Here is an 11,245-nt window from a genome sequence, read left to right on the forward strand (position 1 = left end):
AAAAGGGGCAGACAGGAGAAGGAGCAGAGGGAGGAAAAACGACACAGACAGGAGAAGGAGCAGCAGGGAAGCTGTGGGTCCTCCCCAGGGGCAGAGGAGGACTCTGCCTTCCAGGTTCCCAGGGCACAGGATGGCACACGCATCGGGGACCACAAGCACGCCGGGATCACAAGTGTTGCAAGGCGATATACACACAGGGGCAGAGGAGGACTCTGCCTTCCGTGTGAGTCCCCGATGGGAACGTAGTAACACTTGTTGGACAAAGTCAGATCGGGGATATTGTTGTGGGACGTTTGACTGCCGATAGCTGTTCTGTGTAGGTGTCCCAGCGTGTGGAGGACTGGAGCCAGCGGGAAGTATCGAGACTGATTGGAGTGTTAAGAGCCACATACACGCAGAGGCAGAGGGGAACTCTGCCTTTCCCTGTAAGTGACGTGGCAACACTCCACCCTCGTACGTAGTTTTCGGACCCCCGTGCTGGCCTATGTTTTGCATTTTCAGGGGACCCTGAGCCTGTGACCAGAGGAATCTACCGCCTTGGGACAAGAGAGAGCGGAGGACCTGGGCGTAGCTGCACATTGCACTTTATTGAGGACAGTGACTTTTACCCTTATTTTATTCGTTCCTTAGCCCACATCGTTAATGGATTTTAGCATACATTGATTTTAATTTGTGGGCATTTTAATCTGTTTTACCTTAATCTTTTTAATAAATTTGTGACTTTCGCAGTTGCTGTCCTCCTTGGTAACTAAGAGGTGCTCACACCCGGTCGCTTTACTCTCCCTCCATAAACTTTTGGTCAATTCTTTGTTATTTAAACTTCCCCAGCAACACCCCACCCCCATTACAAAAGCAGCTCCAGAAATATCCCCAACATGCAGCTTTTATTTACAGAGTTTCACTCCAATTGGTCTGTCTGAACTGACCTCAATAGTTAGTGGTTCTAAACCAACAACCTGTCTTTTAGATCCAATCCCATCTCCACTATTTAAAGATGTTCTTCCACTAATCAGCACTCATATGATGAACTGGATTAACACATCTCTAGTAATTCTCTCCACCTTAAGGCTAAACTCAAAACCAATTTATATGCTGAAGCGCATACCGTATAATAATCTAACCGCTAAAGCGGACATGGGCTAATCCGTAACGCATTACATTTACCTAGTGATCAATTTGTAAATCATTAAGTCCTGGAACACTGGCCACGTGTTCCAGCAGTAAGAGAGAGACAAAAATAAAGTTCCATTGAATACATTTTTTAAAGCACCTTTTTCTATCTAAATGATCCAATAATGTCATGTGAACACAAACAACTTATGAACCTAAATGTTTAATTAAAGAATGATGAGTCAGCATTAAAGAAGCGCAGACAATCACCCATTACGGAGCATCTGTCTCTCACTGAGTGACGGCTGTCACATCTGTCATGTTTTAGCACCAAGGACAGCGCTAAGTCACCGCTAATTTCAGAACACAAAAACCCACAAATCCAAAATATTTACAAACTTTTACACCCATAAAATAAGGCCATAACTCCTCTAATGAATCAGCAGCACAGCAGAAAATAAAACATGTTTACCTTTTATTTGTCAAAAACAGCCAAAAAAAGTCATGGAGAATTTTGTATCCTCACAACCGAGGCCTGCCTTGTCTTTCATAAACCTAAAGCAGCAGATCATCTTTGAACTGAGCCTCTGTCTTAAAGTCCATATCAGAACTTTAACTTCTCTCTGTCCCTGCGTCCTCCTCATGTCCTCTGGATAGTTTGTTGTAGCATCTTCGCTACAGGTGCTGCTACTCTTTTCCCTGATTTCTACAAAAACACTTCAGACTTCTTTAGCTCAGGCTTAGCTTCACTTATTGGCTTAAAAAAAACGTAATTCCAACTGCCTTTTTTAGACATTTTCTATCATTTCCATATCCAAGCTCACAAGACACAATTTCTGTGCAAAATCGCACCTTAGATGTAGCATGGGGGTGTGGCCTGACTTTTCCCTCTCTTCCTCAGTTTTTACATTCAGTTTTGTGTTTCAATGACATTTACAATAAAAGACACAGCTGTCCAAATATAATACTTCAAAATGTAATCAAAACTCCTAAAAGCAAATGAGGTGCTGAAAAAAAAAAAATAAATATATGAGATCCAATCAAATACAGTAAGTGCCGGTCAAAATCTGGTAGGTGCCGGATCTTGATCTGCTCAAATTAAGCTCTGCATTTACTCTATTACATGCACTTGAGTAATTTTTATTGTTATTCTTTATTCTTTTTTATTTTAAGAGTTGTTATTTTGCAGAATACTTTTACTCTTACTTGAGTAGATTTGTCCTTTAACCAGTGTTAGATCTTATTAAAGATGCATGTGTCAGTGTAGACGACATGCACTGCAAAGGAAGGACATTAAACCAACAGATGTGTAGCATTAGGCTGTATAGATCTTTACCACAGATACTTTAATACCTGTCCTCCTTCTAAAAGCAGTGACCTTTGCAAAGAGCACATGAAGTATCGACCAAAGACAGAAAATAGAGACCAATGAGGCTCCTGCATGGCTGCCAAAAAGCACGTTGTGTAAAGTTAGAGAACGTAACCAGCTGTGAGCGACTAATACACAAAGAAAGTGTGAGCGATGAACCATTTCAGTGCAGAAAGGATGTGTGAAAGGTCAACGTCCTGCTGCGTTCACACAACTCCACGGATCGATCGATCGGCTCACTCTTCAACACACAGAGGTTCTGGTCCTTCTACTGAAGAGGACCTACTTTGCTTTTAGAAAAAGAAACAGTGAATCTGTCTCTGCTGCTTTCATTCACACTCGTGATCTTCCCTCCCCAGTGGCACACGTGCACAAGCTGTTTTTGGCACGCGATGCATGACTTGTTGAGTTTGACTGACACAAATAAAACCCAGGAGCTTGACTGTGTGGGTGTGTTCTAATCTGCTCCTTCATCCTTAAAATCACTGCATCCACAGCATCAAACTAACAAAAAGTGGTTCATAGAGAGAAGCCGAACCCTTTCAATTACTCCATTAATTACAGTATATACTTTTGATTAGTCATGAGAATCCACCTATTGAGGAAAGTAAACCTGTTTAATGGTTCTGATGTACGGTGGCTCACAACACAACACAAAAAAATCCATGAAGAAGAGTAAGGAAAGAATCCGGCACTTACACCAACGTTAACGTCACTCTTCTTCGTGGATTTTTAACAGACTGCTTTCCTGTTGTGTTGTGTGGTTTGTATTTGTATGCTCTTTCTTTTTGTGTTGTAGGGTTCGTCATTCTGTCTTGTGTTGTGAACTTTTACGGCCACCGTACTAATGCCATTTAGTTTTATTTAATCATTAATCTTTTCCCTGTCAAGTTGTCTGACTGTCAGGAAACATCCAACGTTTTTGGAGTTCCATTCAAAGATTAGGAAACAGGAAGTAAGTCATGTTAGAACAGAGCGCAGAGAGGGGATCATGATTGTTTCCATAACGGTCTCACAGACTCTACAAACTGCAGCTTTAAGACATGTATTTACAGTCATTTGCGACTGGAGAAGTTAAAAATAGGGCACATCAATACAGTCTTTCATTGGATCGGCCTTACTGTATGTGGCCCCTGAGCTAAAATTAGTTTGATACCATAATATGATAACTTAACAGTAACAAATGAAGACGCAGACTATTAACAACATGAACATGAGAGTAGGGATGGATAGAGAATTCTGTGCTCTTTTAGGGACCTACCAAAACTACATGGTACCAATTCATGTAAAATCAAACGGGACCTTGTTTCGGTCCCTAAACACATCTTTGTGACTGTGAGGGAGTGGAAGAGTAGTATATTTCCCATGCAGTACCTGAACACAACATGATTGCACGCACAAGAGCGTAATGAGCTGTAGGGTCAGCAATGGCTGATGAAATGTGCCTAATTATCCACAAAAAAACATGACAGGTGTAAATGTGAGCTTCACTCCGGCCATTTCATTTACTCCACTCAACAGCGAGCTCAGTGCTGTGTCAACGAGAGGAGGGACAGAAATGTCCAGCATTAAAGAGAAAGTTTATGAGCGAGAACCTCAATGCTAAACATGTAGCAGCTAGCACCTCAATGCCAAACATGTAGCAGCTAGCACCTCAATGCTAAACATGTAGCAGCTAGCACCTCAATGCCAAACATGTAGCAGCTAGCACCTCAATGCTAAACATGTAGCAGCTAGCACCTCAATGCCAAACATGTAGCAGCTAGCACCTCAATGCTAAACATGTAGCAGCTAGCACCTCAATGCTAAACATGTAGCAGCTAGCACCTCAATACCAAACATGTAGCAGCTAGCACCTCAATGCTAAACATGTAGCAGCTAGCACCTCAATGCCAAACATGTAGCAGCTAGCACCTCAATGCTAAACATGTAGCAGCTAGCACCTCAATGCTAAACATGTAGCAGCTAGCACCTCAATACCAAACATGTAGCAGCTAGCACCTCAATGCTAAACATGTAGCAGCTAGCACCTCATTGCTAAATATGTAGCAGCTAGCACCTCAATGCCAAACATGTAGCAGCTAGTACCTCAATGCTAAACATGTAGCAGCTAGCACCTCAATGCTAAACATGTAGCAGCTAGCACCTCAATGCCAAACATGTAGCAGCTAGCACCTCAATGCTAAACATGTAGCAGCTAGCACCTCAATGCCAAACATGTAGCAGCTAGCACCTCAATGCTAAACATGTTGCAGTTAACACCTCAATGCCAAACATGTAGCAGCTAGCACCTCAATGTTAAACTTGTAGCAGCTAGCACCTCAATGCTAGCATATAGCTGCTAGCACATCAATGCTAACATGTAGCAGCTAGCACCTCAATGCTAAACATGTAGCAGCTAGCACCTCAATGCTAACATATAGCTGCTAGCACATCAATGCTAACACGTAGCAGCTAGCAGCTCAGTGCTAACATGTAGCAGCTAGCAGCTCAGTGCTAACATGTAGCAGCTAGCAGGGACAATGTCCTAGTGGAGCAGACTAGGAGTGTGACAATATCTCGATACGGCAATATATCGTGATGTTTTTCCGCACAATCGATTATTGATATGCTCCCGCTAAGCATAGTTTTTTTTTTTTTTTTTTGGAATTTGTTTTTTTTTTATATATAAACCTTTTCATCTTTTCACTAAAATGTGCAGCGAGGTCTTCACAGAAATTATATCACTGTTTGTTGAAGGAACCAATATATTGATTACTGGAATATTTCACTATAATGATGTCACTGGTAAGAAAGACCCTATTTATTGTTTACATAAAGCACTATTAGAGATACTTGTTCATTTACATTGGTATGTTGACACTTATTTACAGAAATGTTGCACTAAAATAGTGTCACTGTTCATAGGACACTTTTTATATTTATTGTCTTTCAGAGATAGAAAATAAAAATTGTATTTTTTCACATAATTTTTTTTTTCTTGTTATGTCATAGATTATCGCAGATTGATTTCTGACCAATATATCGATAATCACAGCATCGTCATATCATGAGATAATTGTTTATCGTGAGCTTTGTATCGCGTATCGTATCGTGAGCTACCCAGAGGTTCCCATCCCTAGAGCAGACAGTGTCTCCAATCCACACTGACACTCAGACAGGGTTCAGAACCAATAATAAATCCATGAGTAACAAATGAACAAAGTCAGTGATAAATGATTGTAGTGACAGTCGACCACTCTGTGGTAGAGGATGTGGGCGGGGCTAGTAGCGCTGCTACAGATAGCATCATCTGACCCAACTTATCAACTGTTATGTAGAAAAACTATTTCAGACTAAATTCATCATCTTCATCAGTTGTTCTGTTTATTTCATGATATCACAGATATTATAAATATTTTAGACTGTTTAGTTTATATTTCTCTGGAATGTTCTGGACTTAGTGATGTTTTTATTTTAATACAAAAACATGTGTTTTAGAAAGTTTACTAAAAATCCAGAAAAGCATGAAAATATTTTAGTTAAATGTAAGTTCGTGTTTTGTGAACAATCATAATATTATTTATTCATATTACACATTATGTCAGCACTCAGTGAAATAATAAACAATATTTAGTTGTTTAAGTTCATTTATTGTTAAACTGGAAAATGTTGCTTCTCATGTCAAATATTGTTAGACCATTAATTTAGATAAATCGAGAATAATTATTCGATCACCACAATTTTGTTTGTACTGTTTATTACCAGACAAAAGTAATGAAAGTTGGTAACGTACTGATACCAAATCACAGGTACTGATTGTCGGTAATGTATCGGTGCAAATGTGAAAGGTACCCATCACTAATTGATCGTACTGTAGGAAGTCAAACAGACAGGCTTTGGTGATCAAAACATCCTCATATTTTACTGTACACACCCCCTACACAACAAATAGGACCTTAGTTATTTTATTGCTATTAGATTTTTTCTGACGTGTGTAAAACCTGTTGTTGATTATTAAATGTATTGTAGCTCAAAACACATAATAATAATCAAAGAAAGGGACGGAGCCCTTGTTATAAAGAGACGGTTCTTTTCATTTTCACCTTAGCAACAGCCACCGTTATCTACTGTATGTAGAGACGTCTGAAAGCATAAGGGTTCATTGAGGCTGAAGAATGAAAATGAGGCTGTTATTTAAAGACTGGAACCATGACAACAGGACACCACTGCGTCTGTGTTCCTTCTAAAAGAACTTTTAGAACTTCATGTGAGGTGTATAATAAGGCAAGAAACGTAAGTTTAAAAGAATAAAACATAAATCTGGGTCATTGTTTGGAGGTAACGTTGATATGTTCTGTGTGTTTAACTTATTGATTCTAATGTGTGTGAGAACACAGAATGATGAGGAACTGAATAAACTTGAGAATCAAACAGATGAAAAACACTGTTTTGTCCAAATGATGCATGTCTACATATTTTTTTGGTTTTTTTTATAATTTTATTTATGAAATGCTAGTCACAGATACAAAAGTTTGTCAGTATTTTTCCACAGCTACGTTAAAAACATGAACAGCATCTTTGCCTCATATCGCTGTGTCTAATTCTAGCTATGTTGTTGTTGTGTAGCGGACACGCTAATGATTAGTCATTCTAATGAACAGTTCAGTAACAGTTAGTCTGATTACTCTCCAACGTTACTTACCGTGATACTTATCAGGGTTGGGGTCAATTATGATTGTAATCGTGTAATTGATAATTAATTACAAATATGGGGTAATTATAGTTGGACTTGTACTTAAAAAAAATGTTGCTATCGTGATTGTAATTGAATTGTAATTGAGTTTAGATAATTGAGTTTGTAATTGTAGTTGGTATGAAAGTTCAATAAAAACTCTATGACTACACATATGACATATCACTCACAGCCCTGTCTATAAAATACATGAGACCAACAAGGTCTCTTCAAACCAGGCCAAGAAGGACTGGTTGGAAGTTAACACTTACACAAGCCTCACAATGAGCCCCCAATGGGCCCCCAATGGGCCCCCATGGTTTCACACATGCCCAGCCTGGGCTACCTTTGTGAGTGCACCCTTAAAGTCACCCACCTCCGCTATTTCTTTATTCTCTCAATTGTTCAACTGGCATCAACTTGTCTTCTCTACCTCCTAAGGTGGGTTATGGTGCTTCCACACATATAGTCCTGTGGTCTGGTTCACTATTTGCCAAGCACACCAAACTCTCTGAGCAACGTCAATGCCGTGACGATGTGTCGCCATAAACCCATAATCACATGATGACACAACCTGCACTAATGCTCTACATGAACACAGAGATGACTCCGCCCCTTCTCCACCTGTCAGCGCTCAGAGCCGTCATGTCACCGATAACTTAGCGGTAACGATGTGTAATATGTGAAGAAATGAGAATATATACGCAGATAAAACAGAGCAGTCATCACTGATCATGTGAACACTTTAGAAAACAGAGATGAATGAAATAAATGAATAATGTGGGAGAAATACAGAAAGGAGTGAGAAAATGTTTGTGACGTGTTTGTTTATGTGCTGACAAAGTGACTCTGAAAATGGATGGATGGATGGATGGATGGATGGATGGATGGATGGATGGATGATGGATGGATGGATGGATGAATATTTGTGTGTGTTGCTGCTGGAGCACTGGGTTGTGAATGTGTGCTCATGCCTGTTACAGCATCAGCAGCTGATGCTGATGCTGATGCTGATGATCTGTTAACATTGTGTTTTAATATAAAGTCTATGTTTGGTCCTGGTTGTTTTCTCACATGGTTAACAACCACACCATGCTTCACTTGAGCCAAACCCAGACCTATATTTTCCAGAGTTCTCGTGACCTTCACACATCATAAAAAGACTGGATTATCTGAGGAAGTGAATCATGGTGCGGAGCAAAGACACGTGTGTGAAAGCATCCTTATTCCTAACGTGTTAATCAGGGTTGGTTGTTACATTCTATAGCTTTCCTCAGATACTATGATGCATAATACCTGTGAGTCTTCTCACCCATAGACAGTAGTAGGTATTACAGTACTTTAGCATGAATCATTGTCTGCTGTACCTCGTAAAGGGCAGGTTTTTTTTAATTTATTTTTTGTTTATCATGGATTGGCTGTTATGAGCTGTGTTATCAAGGGGTATAACCTTGATTTAAACCTAACAAGGCAACCAATAGATGAGAAACAAATTAGATGACAGATTATTGTTTTAGTGAATTTTACAGCTGGTTTAAGACATGGTTAAGACATTTTGTAATTGAGTGTAATTATAATTGACTTTCAGGTGGAAAAAAAGAATCGTAATTTAATTGTATTTAAAAAAAAAAATGCTGGTCAACAAAATCGTAATGTAATTGTAATTGAACGTGGATAATTGAAGACGTAATTGAAACTGAAAAATGTAACTGACCACAACCCTGATGGACCAATTCTTCATGATAAAATGTGTATCATTATCCAGTTTCTTCTTCTTGAGTTTTCCTCCACGACTTCTGCCACGTCAGCAAAGCTCATTTTTGAGGGAAGTTGTGTCGACTCTGATCCATTTCTGCTGTGTTGACATTTTACCAGAAGTCTGCATACGCTGAAACTGCATGTTTCCTGTTATTGTGAGAAAGATAGATCTTCTAATTAGTACATTTCAAAGGTTTTAAGCCTCTGTGGTTAAAAATAAAATAAATCAGTGTTGGACCCTGAGTGCTGTGAGTGCTTTCCACTGTAACTGACTCCTCTGTGATTGGTTGCTGATGCATATCATATGAAGAGGTGTGATTGGCTAAAGGTAATGTGAAATCACAGAAATGTACCATTTAGTTTGACCAACACATGGTGGTAATACCAAGGGATCGTCATCATAGATGTGGGGGGGGATTGAACCAATGCTGAGCTTTACGTGGGTGTTTAAAACCAGACTTTGAAGTGTTTTCCCAGTGAGACGGACTCTTTCTCACAGAGCCCTGCTTCAGTGTTTTAGATCACAGGAAGCACAACAAAGCACAGAGCCTTCAATGGTAAGACCGTTATAAAGATGCAAACAGGTGGATCGACTTCTTTGGTCTGCAACACAGTCGAGAGCAGAGATGGGTAACTTTTATCACCACTGGGGGCCACAAAAATGGGATTTTTCATTCTGACAGAATTAGGAATAATGACTAATCTGAGTTTTACTACGGGTGTGTGTGTGTGTTTTTGTTGTTGTTTTGTGTATTGTTCTGTTATTTTGTATACCGTACATTTTTTATATTCATTTTGTGTATTTTTACTCATTCCACATGGGTTATGAGTCATTTTGTGTGTTTGTTATTTTTGTGTATTTTTCTGTTGTCGTTTTGCGTTTCTGGATCATTTTTGTGTACTTTTTTTTTATTTGTGTTGTCCTTTTCTAAATAAATGTTTTTATATTTTCCTGCATAAAGATGAAAGATATTTCTTATATAATTTCTTAAATTGTTGCCACATACAACATTGTGCTACTGCATGTGCAGAAGATAAATAGGCTGACATGTAGTTGTTATTAGGTATCATTTGTCTTCCAAAAATGTATAGAACTAAGTATTAAAAAGTGTTTTTTTTTATTACTAATTTTTAATTCCAAAATATAGCAGTACATGTAAAAGCATGTGTATAACACACATAAATAAGTTGGTATATAATCATTATTAAGGCTGGGACTTTAACACGTTAATTGTGATTAATTAATTAACAAAAATGCACTTTTTTTCTCATATCATGAGTTCCTGGTATACCCATAATAATGATGCACAGAGCACAGCACAAAAAACAGGAGAACCAGAGGAGACGTGAAGCTAAAGCCATGCTGTGTTCTGTAATAAGTGCTGTTTTTTTTATTTTAATGCTGTATTTATACCACGGCAACACGCCTACTGTCCGCAAACGAAAGGTTTCAGCTCTTCTCCTACGTCATCCAAAAGCTTTCCAAATTGTCCTCACAATAAAACACATTAGGCAAGGCAAGGCAAATTTATTTGTATAGCGCATTTCATACACAATGTGCTTTACATGATAAAACATTCAATTGTTTAAAATCAATACGAACATTTAAAATCATCAGTAAAATCAATTAAAATCATCATGACATCATCATCATGACCATAAATCTCTCTCTCAATCATACACAGTAGAGAAAATAGTTTCTTTAACTTTGATTTAAAAATGTTCACATGTGATGCTGACTTCAGCTCTGCTGCAGTTTGTTCCACTTCTTTGCAGCATAACAACTAAACACAGCATCATCATGGTTACTGTGAGCTCTGGGCTCCACTATCTGACCTGTGTCCATAGATCTCAGAGACCTGCTGGGTTCATACCTGACTAACATCTCACTGATGTATTCTGGACCAAACCCATTCACACATTTATAACCAGCAACAGAACTTTACAGTCTCCTCTGAGGCTGACTGGGAGCCAGTGTAATGTGTTCTGACCTCTTTGTTCTGGTTCAGACCTGAGCTGCAGCGTTCTGAACCAGCTGTAGATGTTTGATGAAGACCATTACAATAGTCCAGTCTGCTGGAGATAAAAGCATGGACCAGTTTCTCCTGATCTTTCTGAGTCATTAAACCTTTCACTCTGGAGATGTTCTTTAGGTGGTAGAAGATGTTTTTGTGATAGATTTGATCTGATGCTGAATGTCAGATCTGAGTCAATCAGAACACCAAGGTTTTTGACTTGGTCTTTATCTTCTAAAGATCCAGACTCAGATACTTGCTGACAGCAGTCCTCTTTTC

The sequence above is a fragment of the Gouania willdenowi genome, chromosome 22 (assembly GCF_900634775.1).
Source record: "Gouania willdenowi chromosome 22, fGouWil2.1, whole genome shotgun sequence".
NCBI classification, from domain to species: Eukaryota; Metazoa; Chordata; class Actinopteri; order Blenniiformes; family Gobiesocidae; genus Gouania; species Gouania willdenowi.